Raw genomic sequence first — 20,210 nt, forward strand, 5'->3', positions numbered from 1 at the left:
CCACACACTGGTGGAGACCGTTGGGTGCCACATGCACACCAAGTCCTGGGTTTGCAGCCATGAACTAGATCTCCCAGAAAAACGAGCGTTTGTTGTAGGTGCTGAGGCTGGGAAGAAATTGAGGACAGGCATGAGGAGGGATGACAAGGGGGTGTGGCAGGGCCTGGGGTGTCCAGGCCTTCGTGGGTCCACTGGCACCTAGCTGCCCTGCACCCGCCGCCTCATTTCCAGAATGTGCCTTGCTGACATGTCCCTTTGGCATTCTCGCCCCAGAACAGGCTGAAAACAGGTTTGTGGGGAGCGCCCACCCCCACCCTCCCTCGCCAAGGCAGTGGAGCAGAGGGACCCCTAGGTGTTACAAGTGGGCAGCTTCAAATTTTGAGTCTGTGTTTGCCTGTGTAAGAACCACCAGCACACTGAGCTCTCGCTGTGCCGTTTATTTATTGTGGGAGGCATTTCTGTGCACCCTCTTTCCTTCCTGTGGTGCCTTCGCCTCTTCCACAGGAGCTTATCGAGCTCCCCTCTTGCCAAGCTCTGCACCAGACGCTGGAGACGTGCCAGCTGGGAGGCAGCGAGTCTTTGGCCCTCATGGCGCCCACAGTCTGGAGGAAAAGGGGCAGTGGAATTAAGAACCGCTAGTGCTGCGGCCAGGACATTGCTCGCTGGGGAGTGCTTGCCGAGCATGCGCAAGGCCCTGAGTTCAATTCCCACCACACACGCACACGCCAGCACTAAGTATAGCCTGTGGCAAGGGCTAAAAATAAATAAGCAAGGTCAGAGGAGAGCCCCGCAGAAGTGGGTCGCTGCTGGAGAGTGCTGGTGACTTAGTCCATTCCCCGCTCTAAAAGAATGTCTTTGGGTGACTTATAAGCAATAGAAAGGTACTGCTCCCAGTTCTGGAGGCTGGGAAGTCCAAGTTCGAGGTATCTGCAGGTTTGGGGTCTGGTGGGGGCTGCTCTCTGCTTCCAAGATGGTGCCTTCCAGTCTGTTCGCACTTGGAGGCAGGGCAGAAGGGTCAAAGGGCCCTCTCAGGCCGCTTTTACAAGAACACTGAGGCAGAACCTGCCGGGCGTAGTCACCACCTAACACACCCTTAACACCACTGCTTCTGGGATGACCTTTCAACAGGAAGTTTGAAGGGACAAGAGCTTTCAAGTTTGGGGATGGGACTCGGGGTAGAGCTCATGCTTAGAATACATAGGCCCCAGTTCGATCGCCAGCACCAAGACAAAAATAAACCAAAAATCCAAGCAACTTTCAAACCAGAGCAGGTGGACTTGTGGGGGGGTGGTCATTCAAGCTGAGACTAATCAGCTGGTCCCTTACGGGTGGAACTGCCCACGGAATGGCTCTGATTCTCACGGTGATCTCCTCGGGGGATATCAACACCATGCCCACTTATCAGACTAAGACACTGAGAGCCAGAAACGTGAACTTCAGACAAGGGCGTAGCTCGCAGGAGCGCGTCCATCTAGCATGCACGAGGCCCTGGGTTGTCTCTGCAGCATGGTGAGCGCATGCGTGCATGCACACAGACCTGCGCACACGCAGCGAAAGCCTTCTTGCCTGGAGTGCTTCCTCTAGAGCTGAGCAGAGCGAGTCCAGGAGCCCAGATCTCCTTTCCCCTTTCCCTCCCCTTCTCTCCACCTCAGCCCTGAGGACTGGTCAGCAGGCCCTTTGTGGGGCAGCCGTGCCCAGCACAGGTCCTCGCATGGGGGTGGGTGTTCCGTGAAGGTTTGTTGAGTGAATGCTGAATGTCTCTTTAAGCTCAGAGCATCCTGCGAAGGCGAAGGCAGCCTCAGCTAAGCCTGCCCATGAGGATTTCCCGGGGAATATCTGTACCCTTCACGCCGAAACCACCGGGATGGGGTGGGGGCAGTTTGGCAGGCTGCGCGCAGGACTCTGAAGATGCCCAGGCCCTATCCCTGAAGCCTGTGGCAGATGTGATTAAATTGAGGGTCTTGGGATGGGGGCGTACCCTGGATTACCCAGGGGGCTCCCACATGTGGCGGGATAAGAGGTGAGGATAAGGATAAGAGGAAGGCAGAGGAAGATTCCATACCAGACAGAGAGCAGCGGCAGAGATTGGAGTGAATCAGCCGCCAGCCAAGAAATGCTGGCAGCCACCAGAGGTGGAGGGAACGGGCCCCAGGCCCCCCAGAGGAATCCACCCTGCCACCCCAGTAAAGACTCGGAACTTCTGAGAGAAGAGATTCCTGTTCTCTTGAGCCACCAAGTTTTTAGTCATTGTTACTAATCCAGAATAGTCGTTAAAATGCAGAGGCTGGGTCCCTCCCCGGGAGTGAGCCAGACTCTGTATCTAAGCAAGTCCTCCTTACCTCTCCCTCCCACCAAGCTTTCTCCCACTGGAATGAGAGACTCTGCGGCAGGACAGAAAGGGAACGGCCCTGGAGGAGGCCAGTTGCTTAACGAGGGTCTGCAGCAGCCTCTTTGGGGCTCTGAGGACGCAGCCCTGTAGGACTCACCTGTGTTCCGGTTCCTGCCTGCCCCCAGACCTTGGCACATGCTGTTCCTGGTCTTGGAAAGCTTGTGACCTTCCCCGCTGGTCATTTCTTGCTCTCTCCTTCACCTGTCCGCCCCCCCTGCTACGCAGCGACTCCCATCAGAGCCCTGGCCTGTAGCTCGACCACAGGTATCCCTGCCTGCTCACCCGGTGGGGATGGAACCCCAGCCTGGTGCGTGCGAGGCCAGCGCTGCACCACCCCACGGCACCCCGTTCACTCCACTCCAGGCTGCGCGGAAGAAGCGCTGATGCGCCTCCAGCCCAGAGCTCCTGTGGCGGGGCGGGGCATCCATCCAGCCTGCCCATACCCCGCAGGGACTTAGGCGGGCCTCACACACCCACCCTGCCCTTGCTCAGGCACCCCTGCCTGGGTGGCAGGCCGGCAGGGGAAGAGGAGACGCTGGGAAGGAAGGGCGGACGTTTGGGGAGGTGGTCTTGAGGGAGCCAGCTTGCTCTGGACTCTGGACACCTGTTCTCATCTGGCCCCTGCCTCTAACCAGCTGAGTGGCAGCCGTGGGCAGGACCCGTTCCCTTCCTGGCTCGACCCCAGGGCCCTGGGTGCTCAGGAGCAGGGTCCCTGGCTCCCATGGGTGCTCTTGTGGAGGCACCCTGCCCAGAGTTTGCTTTCAGCACCGATGCCTTTCATGCGGCCGGTGACCCCACTTCAGAGAGCTCCCCGTGTGTTCCCCCAGCAGGCTGCCAGGCTCCCTGAGGTCGCCAGGCTCTACGATGGACCTACAGATGCGTGATCACTTGTCAGTCAGAGCCCGGCGCGGGGACACGGGGAGAGCCTGCACTCTGAGGACAGCAACCTCTGCAGGGGACCTCGGGAAGGAAAAGCCCAGGGCAGCAAACGTCAGGAGGTGCCACAAAAGTCAAGAAGGAAAGAGACATCTTGAAACCGAGTGGGCAGGGAGGGCGTCTCTGCAAAGAAGTTTAAACTGAGACTCGAATGATAAGAAAAAGCCAGTTATAATAAGGGCAGGGAGCAGTGTCGGCATGTGCAAAGGCCCTCCGCCTCTTAGTGCTCCCAGTTAATAGGAAATCATCCAATGAACCAAAACATCAAATGCAGTCTCGAACTCTCCACAAACATGGGTACGTGGACATCCACAGAGCTCACTCATCAGAATCCAAGGGAGAAACAATCCAAAAGGCCACTGACAGGAGAGCAGCTAAACGAACTCTGAAATACTACACAGCAATGAAAAAGGACAGCTAGTAAGGCAAGCAATGATGAACGGATCCCCAAAATAGCATACGTAGGGAAAAAAAACAGGTTCAAGTACACACAGGCTCTGTACTTCCATGTGTAAGAAGGCCTGTAAGAACTGAGGCCTGCCGGTGGTTGGTCTGGGTGGGTATGAGAACAGACCAGGCCACAAGGGAACATTCTGGAGAGACAGGAACATTCTGTGTCTTGCTCCGGTGACAAAAATGTAAGAAATCATGCAGTTCTGGGATTCAGATGACAGCACTTTACCAAGGGCAACATATACCTCAAAAAATATTTCAAAAAGAGGAAACCCAGTCCGAAGTCCCCAGAGAGGAGGCCCAGCCCCTCACCCACACCCTGGATCTCCCTGCGTGCTCTGGACCGAGGTCAGACCAGGACCCTAAGCCCCATTCCCCCCATGGCCCAGGAGTTTGGGGTCCGACTGGTCCCCTTTCTCTTCTCCTCCCAGCTCCTGTAGTGTCCCTCTTGAGGCCCAGACCTGGAAGCGTCCCAAGGCGGGGAACAAGGTGGCCCTGAGTGGGGACAGCAGCGGAGCATGGGGCAGCGAAGGCTCTGCAGCTGGCTGTAACCGAGCCAAGCCTGCTCGCTGGCGGCCTTCTCGGGGGCAGGACCCCCTGGGGCTCTGGAATGCGGCCTGGGGCGGGGGCGGGGCTGGCGGTAACGGGCGAAGCCTTCGAAGGCGCCTGCTGCCCCGCCCCGCGCAGGCCCCGCCGCCCTTGGGCCCCCCAGGCCCCGCGCCTGCCAGCGGCTGGGGCCACACGCACCCGCCCACCGCCAGGCCCCAGGGCCCAGCCGCCACCTGTCCCCTCGCCTTCTGCGGCGCTGACCTGACTGGCCCCCTCGATTCGGGCCAGATTCGCCCCAGGACGGGGCCCCTGCCTCCTCACTCTCCCCATGGAGGCCGGCGTCCTCCAGCCCTGGGATCCTGGTTCTCCAACCTGGAGCGGCTGGACGAGGGCCGTGCATGGTCCAGAGCCAGGTTTGGGCCTGTGGCCACCCGTCCAGGACAGGCTGCTCAGCCTCAGAGCAAGAGAGAGGGGAGGATGGCAGGAGGGCTGCTGAGAGGCAGAGAGCCGGCCACAGTGTCTCCCTTCCTGTCACACGCCCCCACCGTCCCCACACAGAGGGACACCTGCATGACACAATGACACGCAGTCACGCAAAGCACCCCCCACTGGGAGAGCCCCCGGGATGGGGACTGAACCCCCTGCGGTGTCCTCTGCAAAGCCCCAGCCACTGTCCACACTTCAAGAGACTTGTCCCTGTCCCACCCCGTCCCTGTCCCACCCCATCCCTGTGCCAACCCGCTTCAGGGCTCCGGACTTGATTGACCTGTGGGGGGCTCAGTCTGTTTCTCCTTTCCATCTCTTCCCGGCCTTACTGGACCCCAAAACTCCTCTCTCCCACCCCCACCGCGTCCCCTCGCGCCCCCAAGTCCCATCTGTACTTCCTCTGAGCACAGGCCGTCCCCTCCCTGTGCAGGAGCAGGACAGGCGGCACGGCTGCTCCCTGGGCACCCCGTGCCCTGACCCCTGAATGGCCCCTCGCGACTCCCACTGGGGACCCAGTCCTGGGCCTTCCTTCTCGCTCAGCCTCCGCTTTCCCTCCACCTCTTCCGGCCACAAGTAGGGCAGGAGGGCCAGGCGCCTGGGTCGGGGTTCAGGCCCTGAGGACCCCTGGAGGCAGCCCCCAGTATGGCCTCTCTGAGGCGGGACGCGGGGTAGGGCAGGCTTGCTGGCACCAGCCCAGAGGAAGCAGGGCAGGTCCCGGGAGCTGGCGCGGTGGGGCAGGGCAGGCTGGGGTGGCGCGTGGGGCCTCTCCACGCTGGCCTGGGGTCTGCTCTGAGCTCCTCGGCCCCCATGAGGCCCCTGCCACTGCGCCCAGCGCTCCACAGTCCGTCTGCTCTGCTGGCTGCCCCTACCCTGCCGCTGGCCTCCAGGGCGAAGTGACCTAACGGTGGGATGAAGGGAGCCGGCCTGGGGGCCCCCTGCTCCTGCAGGCCATGCCTCCCTCCCAGGAGGAGTTTGCCCAGCCTCCTGGGGCCATTAACTCAATGCCCCAATCTGCCCGGTTAATGAATAACTAACGAAGCTGGACGGGGCATGACCCCCGGCTGGCCTTGAGTCCCCCGCAGCGCCCCTCAGGGGAGAACGTGAGCATTTATTTCAGAGAGGCCCTTCTTTCCTCTCTGCTGGTGGGTTCTGAGTCCTGGGTACCTGCAAGACCCAGGGAAGTCCTGCCGCCCGGGGGCCCAGCCATCCCTCCAGGACGCCTGCCTGCCCCGGACTCCTCTCTACCACCCCCAAGCCTAGAAGAACAGAACCCAGAGACGCCTGACAGGCTGGGCTCTGCCACTGATGCTCCCAGCTACCCGGGGTCCAGGTCCCCCACCCTGGCCACCCCTGCCCTGGGCCTCGGGTCTTCCACCCGTCACAGGATGAGTTCAGCATGAACGTCAGTCATACGTGGTGCTATGGGAACTGGGCAGCCTGTGACGAGCCAGCTGAGGCCTGGGAGACCACTCTGTCATGGTGAGACCGGGCTCAGAGCAGCGACCAGCCAGAAATGACCTGGTGAGTGGGGGCAGCACTTGGGAGGAAATAGGGTCCCGTAGTCCTGGCCCTCGGCCCCCTCCTGCCGCCCCTTCTGTTGAGCCTGGCCCAGTGTTCTGTTCTGTTCTGTTCTGTTCTGTTCTGTTCTGTTCACTCAGGTCTCTGAGGCAGGGCTCAGCATGAGGACCACACTGGACCAGGCAGGTCTTGCCCTTGGGAGGCCAAACCTGTACCCAGGCAGCTGAGGGCAGTGCAGGGCGCGAGGGCGCCTTCCCTACCTGTGAGCTGGGGGCCTGGAGCAGGACTCGCCCGCCTGGAGGCCTCCAGAAGAGGCCAGGAGGAGGGAGGCAGCAGACGCTGGCCGGAGGAACCACAGGGTGCAGCCCCACAGGGAGGAAGGACCCTCTGGGAGAATTACAGCAGTTCAGTTTCCCCGGCTGTGCAGAGAGCTGATGCGCCCAGGGCAGGAGCTGAGGTCAGCCCAGAGACCACGAGAAGCCAAAGCTCTGGGTCTGGGGAGCGCGGTCAGGTCTGCGTCTGGAAGAATGGCTGTGGCCGCTGCTGCCTGCAAAGTGACGGAAGGGGCAGAGCCACGGCCTGGACCGCTCTGGGTGTCACCCAGGGGAGAGGGAGAGGGTCTGGGTGGGAGGGGAGAAAAGCCAATAGATCCAGAAGTCACTGGTGACAGACTGTCACTCTGGGCCAACCTGGAGTGATAGGCTAGATTTACCAGCCCTCCTGAAACATCCCCAAATTCAGAAATAAATATGTGAACCCATGGTTTCTTTTCTTCCTTTTTGGTGCTGAGCACAGAACCAGGGCCTCGCACATGCTCGGCATGTGCTCTCCCATTGGACTGCACCCCCAGTCCTTTTTATTTTTAATTTTGAGACAGAGTCTTGTTAGGTCACTGAGACTGGCCTCAAACTTGTGATCCTTCTGCCTCAGCCTCCTGAGTGGCTGGGATTATGGTGAGTGCCACTTTGTCCGTCTGACAGTGATTTTCAGAAGGCTGGAGAAAAGCTGTCCCGCTCCTCATTATTCATCCTAGAGAACCAAAGTCAGCGTGCTGTAGTGACACACGCACACCTGTGTTCACAGCGCTGGAGTCGCAGGAGCAGCCTAGGTGCCATCAGCAGGTGAATGGATGGCGAGTGTGGTGTCTGCGCGCAGCGGAGATCTCCTCACCGGAAGGAGGAATGGGATCACGGCGTTCGGAGGAGCGTGGACTGGGCCTGAAGGCACCTTGTTAGGGAACGGAAGCCAGACTTGGAGGTCACCCGTCATGTTTTCTCTCACGGGTGGAAACTAGAGAGGAGAAAGGAAAAGAAAGATGGGGGTCTCATGAAAATGGAAGGAGCTCAGTAGAACAGAGGAAGGGGCCCAGGAGAGGGAAGAGAGGAGGTCCTAGGGAACAAAATTGACCAGACTCTATTGTTTTAGTTTGTTCACGTGCAAATATGTCACGATGGATCCCTCTATTTTGTAAAATTATAAGGCTCGGATTAAAAAGTGGAGAAAATAAAAACACAAAAGACAGGAGAAAAAACTACTTGAGAGGATTCGAGGGAAGAGTGCCCAGGGTTCACCCGTGGCAGGAATAGTGCCTTTCCGCCAGCCAGGCTGGAGAAGCCCGGCTCAGCCGATGCTGGGTAAAGCACCCAGGAAGGCAGGCAATGGCCCCCGACCCACCCAACAAAGCATGAAGCATGACCCCAAAGCATCAATTGGTTCCCAAGTAATGAAACTGCTTCCTGGAACCAAGCTCAGGAAGATTTAGATGAACACAAAAATATCCAAAACACACAATGTCTGGAATCAAATACAAAATTACCAGACACACAAAGTAGGAGGACACTAGGACCCAGAAGGAAGAGAGATCAATTGACCCAGAAGAGACACTGGGGTTGGAAGGAACAGAGGACTCTAAAGAGTTGTCATAACTGCAAGTTAAGTGAAGACGTGGAAGGTACAGTAGGACGAATCGGAGGTCACTTTCCGGTGCTCATCTACGAATGTGAGACCCGTGAAACCACACCACGGACAACCACAGAAGGGGAAGTCATGCCATGTACATAGGATGTGACAAAATGCACCCTGCTGTCCTGTGTGACTAAAAAGAACAAATCAAAAAGGACAAAAAAAGACAGGGAACTTATTTAAAAGATCGTTACCAAACTGTTGGGTTGAAAATGACCATGTTTGAGATGAAAAAATACAGATTGGTGTTACTAGATCAACAAGACAGAAGCAAAGACTGGTCAACGTGGAGACCCAGCAAAAGTACCAGGTAGGTGGCCCACTCCTGGAATCCTAGTACTTGGGAGGCTGAGGCAGGAGAATCAAAGTTCAAGGCCAATCTTGGAAACTTGGTGAGACCCCATTCCAAAATAGAATTTGGAAAAGAGCTGGGGATGTTATATATATATATATGTATATATACACAATGGAATATTACTCAGCCATTAAGAAGAATAAAATTATGGCATTTCATGGTAAATGGATCAAGTGGAAAATATGATGTTAAGTGAAATAGACCAAGCCCCAAAAACCAAAGGCTGAATGTATTCTCTGATAAGTGGATGATGATATATAACAAGGTGGGGTGGCGGCGGGGGGAAGAGAAGAATGGAGGAACTTTAGATGGTGTAGAGGAAAATGGGGCTGGAGGAGTGGGGGAAGGAAAGATAGTGAACTAAGACAGTATTACTGTGTGTACATGTATGATTACATGAATGGTGTGACTCTACACTGTGCACAACCATAGAAACGAAAAGTTGTACCCCATTTGTGTACAATGATCAAAATGCAGTCTATAAAAATTAAAAAATATTTAATAAAAAATTTAAAAAAACAAAAAAGCTGGGGATTTGCCCAGCAGTAGAGCACCTGCCTGTCATGAGCAGGAAACGGAATGGAAGGAATAAGGGCCAGACGCTTCCAAACGTGAGGAGTCTGTGAGCCCAGAAGCTCGCCAAGCCCCAGGCACCAGCACGTGGCCAGGGACAGAGGAGGCAGAGCCGGGACCCTGCTCCTGACTGGGGACCTGGCTGGACGTGGAGGGCAGGGTGGGGCGGGCAGCTGGAGTGGGACCAGGCTGGGGAGGACCTGTGTGGGCTGGGGACACTAGGTGCAGGTGTCCCAGGGCAGCAGACTGGGTCTTCCTCAGGGGTGAGGGGACCGCAGGTGGGAGTCCAGGAGGCCGTGGGCATGTGGGCACTGCCAGGAAGAGCCAGGAGCCAGGGTCAGAGCCCAGGACACAGCATCTGTTCATCGAGAGGCAGGGCAAAACAACCCCTGCCCTGAGGGGACACGCGGAGAGGGAGCAGGGTACTGAGGGGCGGCAGCGCCCTTTCCTAGAGGCCACGCGGGGGGAGGCTGGTTCCTCGGGGCGGGGCTGTCAAGAGCACAGAAAGTGGTAGACATGAGGAGTCCTGGGAAGGGGCACCTAGGGGACAGAGGCCTGGAAGAGGAAGCTCGGCCCTTCTTAGCAGAGGGAGGGCTGGGTGAGGCACGGGTGGGTGGGGGGGGGTAGGTCTGCTTTCCAGGTTTCAGGATATAAGTGACAGCCAGGTCAGGGTGGGGCACAGTACAGATGCCCTGCAGAGGTCCTGGGAGGGCCAGTAGGTTGACCAAAGGGGCCCCAAAGTCTTGGGAGCATGAGGAGTTGTGCCTGAGGGTGAGTGGCCAACCCTGGGGACAAGGGCAGCCAGAGTCAAAGAGGGGAGGGACTTTAGGGGCAGGGCCTCGCAGACTTAGGCTGGGCATTGTCATGGGGGAGGAATACAGAGAGGCTGGTGTAAGCTGTAATCCCAATTTAGGAGGCTGAGGCAGGAGGATTGCCAGTTCAAGGCAGCCTCAGCAAATTAGTGAGACTATCTCAAAATTAAAAATAAAAAGGACTGGGGATGTGACTCGGTGGTAGAGTGTTCCTGGGTTCAACCTCCAGTGCTGTAAAAAGAGGAAGAGAGAGAGAGAGAAGGGAGATGGGGCTGCTGGTTTCTGCACACCAGGCTCCACTACTCTCCCAGGTGGGCAGCACGGGGAGGGGGTCCCTGGGACTGTGGCCTTTGCAGCAGCTCCAGCTGCCTGGAAGGAGCATCCTGGCCCAGCCCCAGGCTGGGCCTTGAAGCCAGGGCTCTGGATGTGGAAAGAGTGGAGAGACGCCAGGCCCCACCGCCTGGCCACTGGTGCTGGATTCTGCAGGTGGAGAGGCCAGGGCGCAGGTGTGCGAGGCTTGCACCGCGGACATGGGGGCAGCGCGGCACGTCCCTGTAAGCTCAGAGGCTCACAAGAGCCTCCCTTGGCAAGGGGCCCAGGGGAGGCCTCGGCCTGCTCCTCAAGGCCACCTGCTGTCTCTCCTGTCCCTGCCAGCCCTGGAGGCCTGGGGGAGCGGCAGGAGGCCCAGCTGAGTGCGGGGCAGCTGGCGGCCCTGGCCCGCTTCTACTTTCCTCTTCAGCACCCAGCAGCCGCGCCCCACCCTGTCCTCTCTGCCCTCGAGCGCTCCGCAGCATCTAGGCAAGCACCCCCTTCCCCTGGCAGAGCAGGGGTGTGCACACCCCGGGCTCCGTGTGCAGAGGCAAACGTGGACCTGGTGCCAACGCCAGCACCTACGTGTGCCCATGTGCTTGGGGAGCCCCCGCGCGAAAGCACTAGGAGCCTGTGGAAGAACCACCACAGGCACAGGGAAATAAACCACGCGGGTGCGCACAGAGATCAGGCACACATGTGTGCAAATAGTACACGTCAGATGCCCGGGCCCCCAGTCAACCCATGCACAGCCACAAGACTCCACGCCTCTGCGGAGAAGCCCATTCACATGCTCACTGATATTCGCAGGAACGTCCGCCTACATATAAATGTGCACTGATGACCAAGTACAGACACAGGCCCATGCAAATGTGCATGGGAACATGCACATATATGTGGAGGCATGTGCATGAGGACACACACAGTCACATATGTGGTGCTGTTCATAGATGTGCACCTGTACCTGTAAGCTTAGCAAAGCGCATGGGCAGCCACGCCACAGACACAACGCATGCGTGCTTATGTACCTACAAGGACGTACACACAGATACACATGTGACCTCAGATGTACCTGCGTGCTTACTACATAAGCCCAACTAAAGCACTAACCCACTTGCATGGACACACGCTCCACAGAAAGCTACCTGAGAGCAGGACCACGGCCCCTGGTTCTCAGCTGCGACCCTGGCGCCCGGCACAGAGATGTGCTAGGTGGAATACTGGAACAGCCTGGGCAAAGGCTCAGAGGAAGAGGGTGACGGGCAGGTGGGGCAGTGGCCAGGAGTCCCATGTGGCTGGACATCACAAGGTGGGGCAGGTGTGGGAGAGGAAGAGGAAAGCCAGCGGAAGACGGGCTGGGCTGGCAGCTCTCCGAAGCTCACCTCCCCACCTCCTTTTCCTCCCTCCCTGATCCGCACTAGACTCCTCTGCCGGCTTCCTGTGTGTTCACGGGAGGCGGAATGTCAGATGTTGGGGACGGGGAGGGGGTTGTCACAGAAGATGCGTGGCAGTAGAACCAGGTTAACAGGCCTTGCTTCCATCCTGGCTGTCCTGGGAGGTGTGGCCAGTCCCTTGTTTTCTGTGCCTTGGTTTTCCTCCCTGGCCGGGGAAGACGGGGGTTGATGCCTAGGGAGCTACTGTCCTCTTGGTGGACAGTTAGAAGGAGCTCATCTCCATCCCAGCAATCCCAGGAACTGGCAAGGTGGGCCCTCGAGCCTGGGGGTGCTGGAGGCAGAGCCCCCAGCAGGCACGAGCCTGGGTCTCTCTCCCACGTGCCCTCCCAGGCCTGTGGAGAGCCGCGCTCTTGCCCTCTGCCCAGGGGGATCCTGGCTCCTACCCAGCAAGCGGCAGTGCGCCAGCCACCGGAGGCACGGGGCGGGGGGCGGGGGGGGCAGGTGGCCTGCAGCACATCCCAGGTGCTCATTTGTAGGCGTCCGTACAAAGCGAGTCCTGTAACACACCTGGATGGGAGCCCGGAGCTGGTGAGGGCCAGTGTTTGTCCCTGTCCCCACAAACCAGCTTGTGCTCGGCTGAGAGCAGCAAGGGGACAGTTTCCTCAGCCTGCTTTTCAGCATCAGGTTAGGGCTCCCGTGATGGGCAGGTGGCTGCCACCTCCTGTCACAGAGGAGGGCCTCTTCTGGGTCTTTGTTTGGTACAGGGATTGAACCCGGGCACTTGACCCTGAGCCTCATCCCCAGTCCTTTTATATTGTGTTCAGAGACAGTGTCTCGCTGAGCTGCTTTGGGCCTCGCTAAGTTGCTGAGGCTGGCTTTGAACTCGAAACCCTCCTGCCTCGGCCTCCCGAGCTGCTGGTATTACAGGTGCACCATGCGCCTGGCTTCCTCCGAGTTCTTCGGGCTCTGGCCGGGCAGTGCCTTCTCCCTGCATGGCGTCTCCCTCAGTTTCAGCTCCAGTGTCACCAGTGCAGGCATGTGTCACCACCCCAGCGCAGTCCTGCCTGCCGGTCCCTGGGTTCACCACACTACAGGGATGTGACTGTGGAGTGAGGTGCTCCATCCCTGTTGTGCCCCAAGAGGGCAGGAAAGGGGCTAGTCTGTCCTCAGCTCTGCCACTGCGCCCAGCCTGGCGCAGAGCCGGGGCTTGCCGAGGACGCAGAGTGGCTGGCTTGTGGCCAGCAGAGCCCAAGGCAGCCTTGGGGACCATAAGGTCCAACCCCTGTTTGTAGAAAGCCTGCAAGAGGACAGAGACTTGCTCAGGTCAGGCCCTGGCGAGTGCAGGTGAGGTTTCAAACTCAGGTCTCCTGCCCTAGCCTGGAGCCCCGCCCCTAGTCTGGGCTGGGAAAGGAGGGTGGCAGTCCTCCTCCTCCTGCCTTCCCTCCCCTCTCCTCTTCTCCCTCTTCCCCCCTCGCTGAAGGCGGCAGAGCCCTCTCCGGGGAAGCCTGCGGGCAGAACTGATTCCCTGTCCCCATCTTTCATCCCTGGCTCTGCGCTAGGCCCCCCTCCACAGCAGGCAGGCAGGACCGCAGGGCCAGAATTCACCTCTCCATCCCACCCCAGCCCTCTGGAGCCTGGTTCTGCAGTCGTAGGGGCACTTGCTGTGTGTCTCTGGAGAAGGCATCTCCCCTCTCTGAACTTAGATTCTTCATCTCTAAGCCAGGGACCTGCCATCTCCTGGAGTGTCCAGAAGAATCAGTGTAAACTCAAGGTTAAGGCCCAGCAGCTTCCGGGCTGGGGACCCTCAGCATGTGCAGGCACTTCCCAGGAACCCTCATCTCATTCTTTCCACCAGCAGGACGCAGGAACGACATCGCGCAGTTTCGCCCCAGTTTACAGATGAGGAAACTGAGGCTCCGAGAGCTCTCCAACTTTCCCAGAAGCGGGTGGGGGTGTGTGGTCCGGGCTGGCTCCACCCCGCGGCACCCTGCGGCCTGGGGGAGACGCGCTGCGGGAGGACAGGGCAGTGGAGGGGGCGCCGGGTCGGCCGCCGCTCCATAGGGCGGCAGGATGAATGGAAAGGGGAGCGCGCGGCGGCCGAGGGCGGGCGGAGGAGGCCGGCAGGCCGGCGAGGTCGGGGAGGCCGGGGAGGCCCGGAGGCCCGCCCCGCCGGCCCTCCTGCCCCCGCCCGCCCCGCGGGCCGGCCGGGGTCTGCAGCCGTCAGCGCCGAGCGCGGCCCCGCGGCCCCGCCGAGGGATCGATAACTAATTTCGCCGCAGCAGCCGCCCCAGTTTTTTCCCGATAATTGCGCGCCAGCAGCTGCGAGCGCGGCCCCCGCCCGGCGCAGCCCCGCCCGCGCGATCAATTGACACCGCCACCGGGCGGCAGGAAAACTCATTTTTCTCTCCCTTCCCGGCTCCCGGTGGGCGCGGGCTGAGCTCCGCCTCGGGCCGGGGTCCGGCGCGGGCTGGGCGAGGAGGCTTCCAGCCTCGGCTTCTCCGCGCCAGCAGCAGGGGCGCGGCTGGACCCACCTGGGCCCTCGGCTTTCCTGGCGGTGGCCAGCGCGGCCACCCCTGGCTGGAGGGGAAAAGCCCAATGCGCAGGCACGCGGTCTCTGCCCACCGTGTGCCTGGTCGCCCCAAAGCCCCTGGCACAGTGCCGGGCACGCAGAGGTGCCCCGAGGCGTGAGAGGCCCCGGAAGGGCTCGGAGAGCGGGCCGCCCGGAGGGCAGGGGGCGCCTTCGTCAGCCGCGCCTGGAGCACCTACTGTGCGCCAGCGGCTGGCCCCGGCCGTGCTGGTGCGGCATCCCTGGCTTTGTGGAGCCGGCAGTTTGTGGAAGGGACGGTAGAGAGCCCACGGGGGACGCAGTAGAGGGAGAGGACGGGGGAGCTGCGCAGGAAAGGAAAGCCGGGTCAGCGCGGCCGGCGCGGCCCCAGGACCCCAGCACCAGCCGCAGGGCTCCCGCCAGAGGCCCCGCCCGGCTCCCCTGCGGAGCTGAGCTGCTGCCTCCCAAACTGCTGGCTGCTCAAGGTCGCTGGAAACCTGCAGACTTGGCGTTCTCCGAGGAGGGTGGGCAGAGGAGGGAGAGCGAGAGGAGGGAGACGGCGAGGGTGGGTGGGAGCGCTCCCTCTGGGAGAGTCCGCGGAAAGACCGAGAGAGAGGGTGGGGCTGCGGGGCAGCTGAGCAGGTGCAGGGCGGGAGAACGCTCGGGCGGAGGAGCCCTGCAGGGCTCGCAAGGCACCCGGAAGGTTGCCAGCCCGCCCCTCTGGGCCACTGAGGCTCAGGACCCGGCAGGGTGCAGGAAGCTTTCCAAGGCCACAGTACCTGTAGGGGACAGAGTGTGGCTCCAGGGCCCTGCTCTCAGACCTTGGAGCAGGGCACGAGGGACCAGAGAGAGAGGAAAAGGGAGAAAGAGAATCTCTGAGGGGAGGTGGGCCCACCTGCTGGCGCGCCCAGAGAGCCCTGGTGCGGTGCCCCCCTCAGAGGCCAGCAGGGCTTCCTGGGAGCTGCTGGTGGTGTGTGACTCTGCAGGAGGGTCCAGCGCCACTGGCAGGGCGGCTGCGGCATGGCCCCTTCCCCAGTTTCCTAAAGCCCTGAAGGGGAATCCTAAGGCTCCCCGTGGTGGCAGGTGAGCCAGGCAGGGGTAGGGAGGTGGCTGGGGGAGGAGGTGTTCCCCTCCCTGCCTCCACGTGCTCATCTGGCCAATGGAGCTGGCAGTGAGGTGGAGGTTCTGCCTGTCTGTCTGCCCTCCACGTCAGCCTGCGCAGCCCCAGGATGAGCAGAGCAGTGAGTCAGCAGGAAGTGAGAGCAGGCTGTTTCCAAGGAGGAGGCCGGTGGGGACCCTGGGCCAGGCGCTGGGGCTCAGGGCAGTTCAGAGCAGGCTCCGGTCCACCTGTTGGCCCCTTGGCCCATCCATCTGCCACCTGAAGGCTGAGCAAATGCCTAGTGAACACTCACTCTCAATCCCTCCCCTCAATCCCGCATGTCCACCCTCATCATCTTCTGGGTTACGGTCACGGAGGCACTGGGTTGGGTGTCAGGACAGGACTCTGGCCTGCTGTGTGACCCAGGCAGGCCCCTCGCCCTCTCTGTGCCTTGGTTGACCAAGGACTTTTAGTAGACTCTTCATGCTACCCAGGAGGGGATGGCTCTGGATTAATAGCAAGTCTGGGCCAAGGTCCTCCCACCTGAGATGTCACACAGCCCCTCAGTTCCCCACAAAGGCAGATGCAGGAACAGAGACCAACACTCACCTTGAGTCCCACACCTGAAGTTAGAAGGGGTGAGCTCGAGTCTGCCAAGCCCCAGACCCTTACCCCTTGTCTGAGCCTTTGGGCAGGACTTTAGTATTCTAGTAGGAACCAGGCCATGGGGGTGGGGGCTGACCGGGCTCAGAGTCCCCTTGTTCTGTCCCTTGGTGGGTGGCTCTGGCTGCTGGCCATCTCTGAAAGCCTCTGAATAACAGTTGCCCAAGAAGGCCATCTGGGGTGGCCTTGGCCTCCTGGACATGCCCTGGGTCGGTGCAGCAGAGGACAAGTGCCCTTCTTTAAAGAGAAATGAACCCGGTGGGCCAGCTGGGCGGGGGTGGCACAGCCTGGTGAGGGGCTCAGGATGTGTGTGGTTTGGGTCCAGCCCAGCTCTGTGGCCCTAGCACTGGCCCTCGGCCAAGCTTCAGCTTCCCCATCTGTAAAACGGGCAGATGGCAGTTTGATAGGAGCCGGACGCGGCGCTGAACTCTCCTTTGCCTGCCCTCTGAGCCCTCCGGGTGGTGCAACCCCTCTTTTGCCCCATTAGACCTCCCCTCCTGCCCAGCCAGACCCACAGAACCCCATAGCCCTGCATTGGAAGGCAGCTGAATGCCCAGTCTGGGGATGAGAGGCCCTACCCCCTAGGGCCAAGGGCACACTTGATGGCAGGGGAGGGTCTCAGTGGGCACCCTAGAGTGGACCCCATAGGATGTTGGGGTAGCCAGGCCCGGGCAACATCCTGAGCCCAGAGCTAACAGTCAGTCCCTGGCGTGTGTCCCCAGGAGCTCCACACGTGGTCTGGGGACGGATTGATGACCCCAAGCACTCCCTGTGCCCTTGTGGATTTGTATTCTCACAGTTTGTGAGAAGAGAGGTCCTGGCCACCTGGAGCAGGGGCGGGGGAGGGGGAGAAGGGCAGAGGGAGAGGCCTCCGGGGCACACAGGGGGCTCAAGGGGTCTTCGTGCCATGGGCCAGGACCAGCAGGCGAAGAAAGGGGCTACCCGCCAGGTGTGGGTGAGGGTCCCCACTGTGGCTGCTCTGTTGATCTTAGTGACCCCCTTGTGCAAAGCCTGCGGGTGGCCCAGTGGGCTCAGTGGAGGGCAGGGCCCAGCTGGGGCGCAAGGGACGGGCGTAAGGAGCCGTAACCCGTGCCCTTGCGCCTCAGCCAAGGAGCTTGGTCTCTGCCCCTCCCCGGCTCCACCTGCTCCCTGCAAACCCTGCTCACTCCCAGCGCAGAGGCCGCAGCGGTAAGGCCCGCCGGCCAGCTCTCATGGGGGCCTGGGGCCTCCCCCTTTCTTCCCGGGCAGATGATCCCGAGCTGGTCCCTGGGAGCCTGGGCGCCTGGTCTGTGAGGCTCTCTGCTGCCTCACCTGCTGCCACGCCTCGCCGGGTGCCTAGCAGGACGCCCGTAGACCCTTCCCGCTGGGCCATCCTTCCTTTGTGGCCTGCTCTTAGAAGAAGCCGGACACAAGCAGGTGTTCAGGGGGGAACTGCGTCCCTCCAAATTCACTTTTGAAGTCCTCACCCCTAGGGCCTCTGAAGGGACCACGTTTGGAGGCAGGGGTCTGAAGGCTTGCCCCTCCCCCTGTCCAAACGTTGAAACCCTGAGGGTTTTAAGAGGTGCTGGCCTTCTGGAGGTGGGAGGCTCCGTCCTCCTGAAGGGGTGAGTGACCTTATAACAGAGGCCCCAGGAAGTGGTCCTCCCCAGTCTCCTGAGGGGCACCTTGATCTTGGACCTCCCCCTCCAGGTCTTCTGTCGTGGGAAGCCCCCAGCTAGGGCGTTTGTCACAGCAGCTGGCAAGACTACTGTATAGGGTCTCTAAAGAGATTAGGCTGAAATGCAGTCACTAGTGGCCTAATCCAGCATGAATGGTGTCCCTGCAAGAAGAGGACAGGAGGACCCAGGAGGTAAAGACAGAGGACACAGGAAGATGCGGGGCAAGGTGTCCACAAGCCAGGGGAGAGGCCTGCGAGAGAGCGCAGGCCGGGCTGCGGTTTCTTGTGGATCCTCCTTCCTGCCTCCTGCCTTCCTGCCTTTCTTTTTAAGAGACAGGGTCCCGCTGTGTTGCCCAGACTGGCTCCAAAGTCCTGGGCTCAGGGGGTCCCCAGCCTCCTGCAGCCGGCTAGCTGCGGTATTTGTTAGGGAAGCCCTGGAAACAGGCCACTGCCATCTGTTCTCATCCCCATTTCCCACGGGGACAGTCGAGGTCTTGAGAGGCAAAGGATCCCCCACCCCCGCACCTCCCCCCACCCGTCACCCAGACGCCTGCGGGATCTGCGGCCCGTGTGAGCTCTGGACCTGAGGTGCCCAGGAGCCAGGGTTCTCCCGACCCTCTCCCAGGATGGAGAGCCCCTCTTCCGGCCTCTCGCCCTGGGCTCAGGCTCCCTGGTGCTGCAGTGTTGAGATTTTCCAGCTCATTCCCTTCCCTCCCTCCTCTGAAGGCTCTCCTGCCAGCCTCCCTCCCTCCTCCTTCCTCCCTCTCTCTGAGCTCACCCTCGAGGCTCTCTCTCCTGACTGCCTCCTTAATGCTGCTGCAAACCAATCTCAGGGTGGCTTTGGGGTCTCCCCTGGAGACCACACCTCTGCCGCTGCCCGGCGAGGGGCTTCCACCAGTGCGGAGCCTGGTGCGAGGCGCTCCGTGGATCCTCTTGCTGACTCCCACCCCAGGCAGTGGGGCTACTGTTGTCTCCGTGGAATAATGAGGAACTAAGGCCCAGAGAGGGAAGGGACTCTGCCTAAGGAGACACAGCAATGAGTGGTGCGATGGGATTCCTCCTGGGACACAGGACCAGCATCTCTTCAGGAACCAAATGCGGATAATGCTGTTTAGTCCAAAATGTGGTTCACAAAAGGTTTTCCCTCAGAGCAGGTTGCAGTGGAGGGACGGGCAGGAGCTGGGCACGGGGAACAGGGGCCACCCCTCCTGCGTGGCTCTGACCCTCGCCATGGAGTAAGCTCCGTCCTGCACCTGCCCCACGCTCATTCCTGTGTCAGCCCCGACTCCTCAGGAAGCTCTGAAGACCCCCACTCCAAGGAGAGTTGCTAGCAGTAGCACCTACTGGGCAGCAGCTAAGGAACAGGAGCCAGGCCAGGCCCAGCACAGGCAGAGGCAGGCGGAAATACAGGCCTGATTCCGCAGCAGACCTAAGTCCCTGCTGACAAGGCTGGGACAGAGTGGCACAGGCCAAGGAGGTCCCTAGTGGGGTGACGCCATCCAGGAGGCTGGGAAAGCTTCTCAGAAGAGTGGCGGGTGGAACTGTCAAGGATGAGCGCCACCCAGCTGAAGGGGAGGAACTGCACTGCAGCTGGAGGGAACAGCATGCCCAGTGGCCCGTGCAGGGGGAGCCTGGGAGCCTCCAGCACAGAGAGAAGGCCCGGCGAGCTGGGCCGAGGCCGCTGGACAGGCTGCAAAGGCTCTTGAGGGCTGAGCACGCAGGCCATGTGACCACAGTGACTCTTGGGCTCAGTGGTCGAGCACTTGCCTAGCATGCACGACGCCCGAGCTCCCTGCCCAGCACCACGGAGACAGATGAGTAAATACGCTTGTCTCTGTCCTGCACTGGCTCGTTCTCCAAGGCCCCTGTGCGGCTGCTGCGTGGTGGGGAACAGAGCCTGGAGAAAACCAAGAGGCGAGCCGGCGGTGGCCACGCCTGCCATCCCTGCAGCTCGGGAGGCCGAGGCAGGAGGATCTCCAGTTCAGAGCCAGCCTCAGCAAAGGCACTAAGCGACTCAATGAGACCGTCTCTAAATAAAATGCAGAATAGGGCTGGGGACGTGGCTCAGTGACCAAGTGCCCCTGAATTCAATCCCCGGTACCCTCCCCGGAAAAAGAAAGAAAGCCAAGAGGCTGGTGCAGGTCCAGGTCCACTGGTCACACAGGGGCCTGGCCAGCATGAGCGTTCAAAAAGAGGGAAAATGGGCTTCAGGACAAAGCGCAGCCGGACAGGTGCCCAATCCAGCCCTCACCACCAAGCTGGAGGGACACTCGGGTCAACACCTGCTTCCATGGGAACCTGGTTGACAGATAAGGAAACTGAGGCCCAGGGACAGGAGGCTACTACAGCGATGTGCCACTGATTCCATCTGACACTTACTGAGACCCTGGGGGCCTGGGGTGCAGAGATGGGAGACAGACCTGTCCCTGCCCTCCGGTCATGTGCTGGGGACAAACAGCAGGTCCTGAGCAGTGGGAAGAAGGAAGGGAAACGGGAGGTGGGGGGAAACG

Source organism: Sciurus vulgaris, assembly GCF_902686455.1.
Source record: "Sciurus vulgaris genome assembly, chromosome: 15".
Lineage (NCBI taxonomy): Eukaryota > Metazoa > Chordata > Mammalia > Rodentia > Sciuridae > Sciurus > Sciurus vulgaris.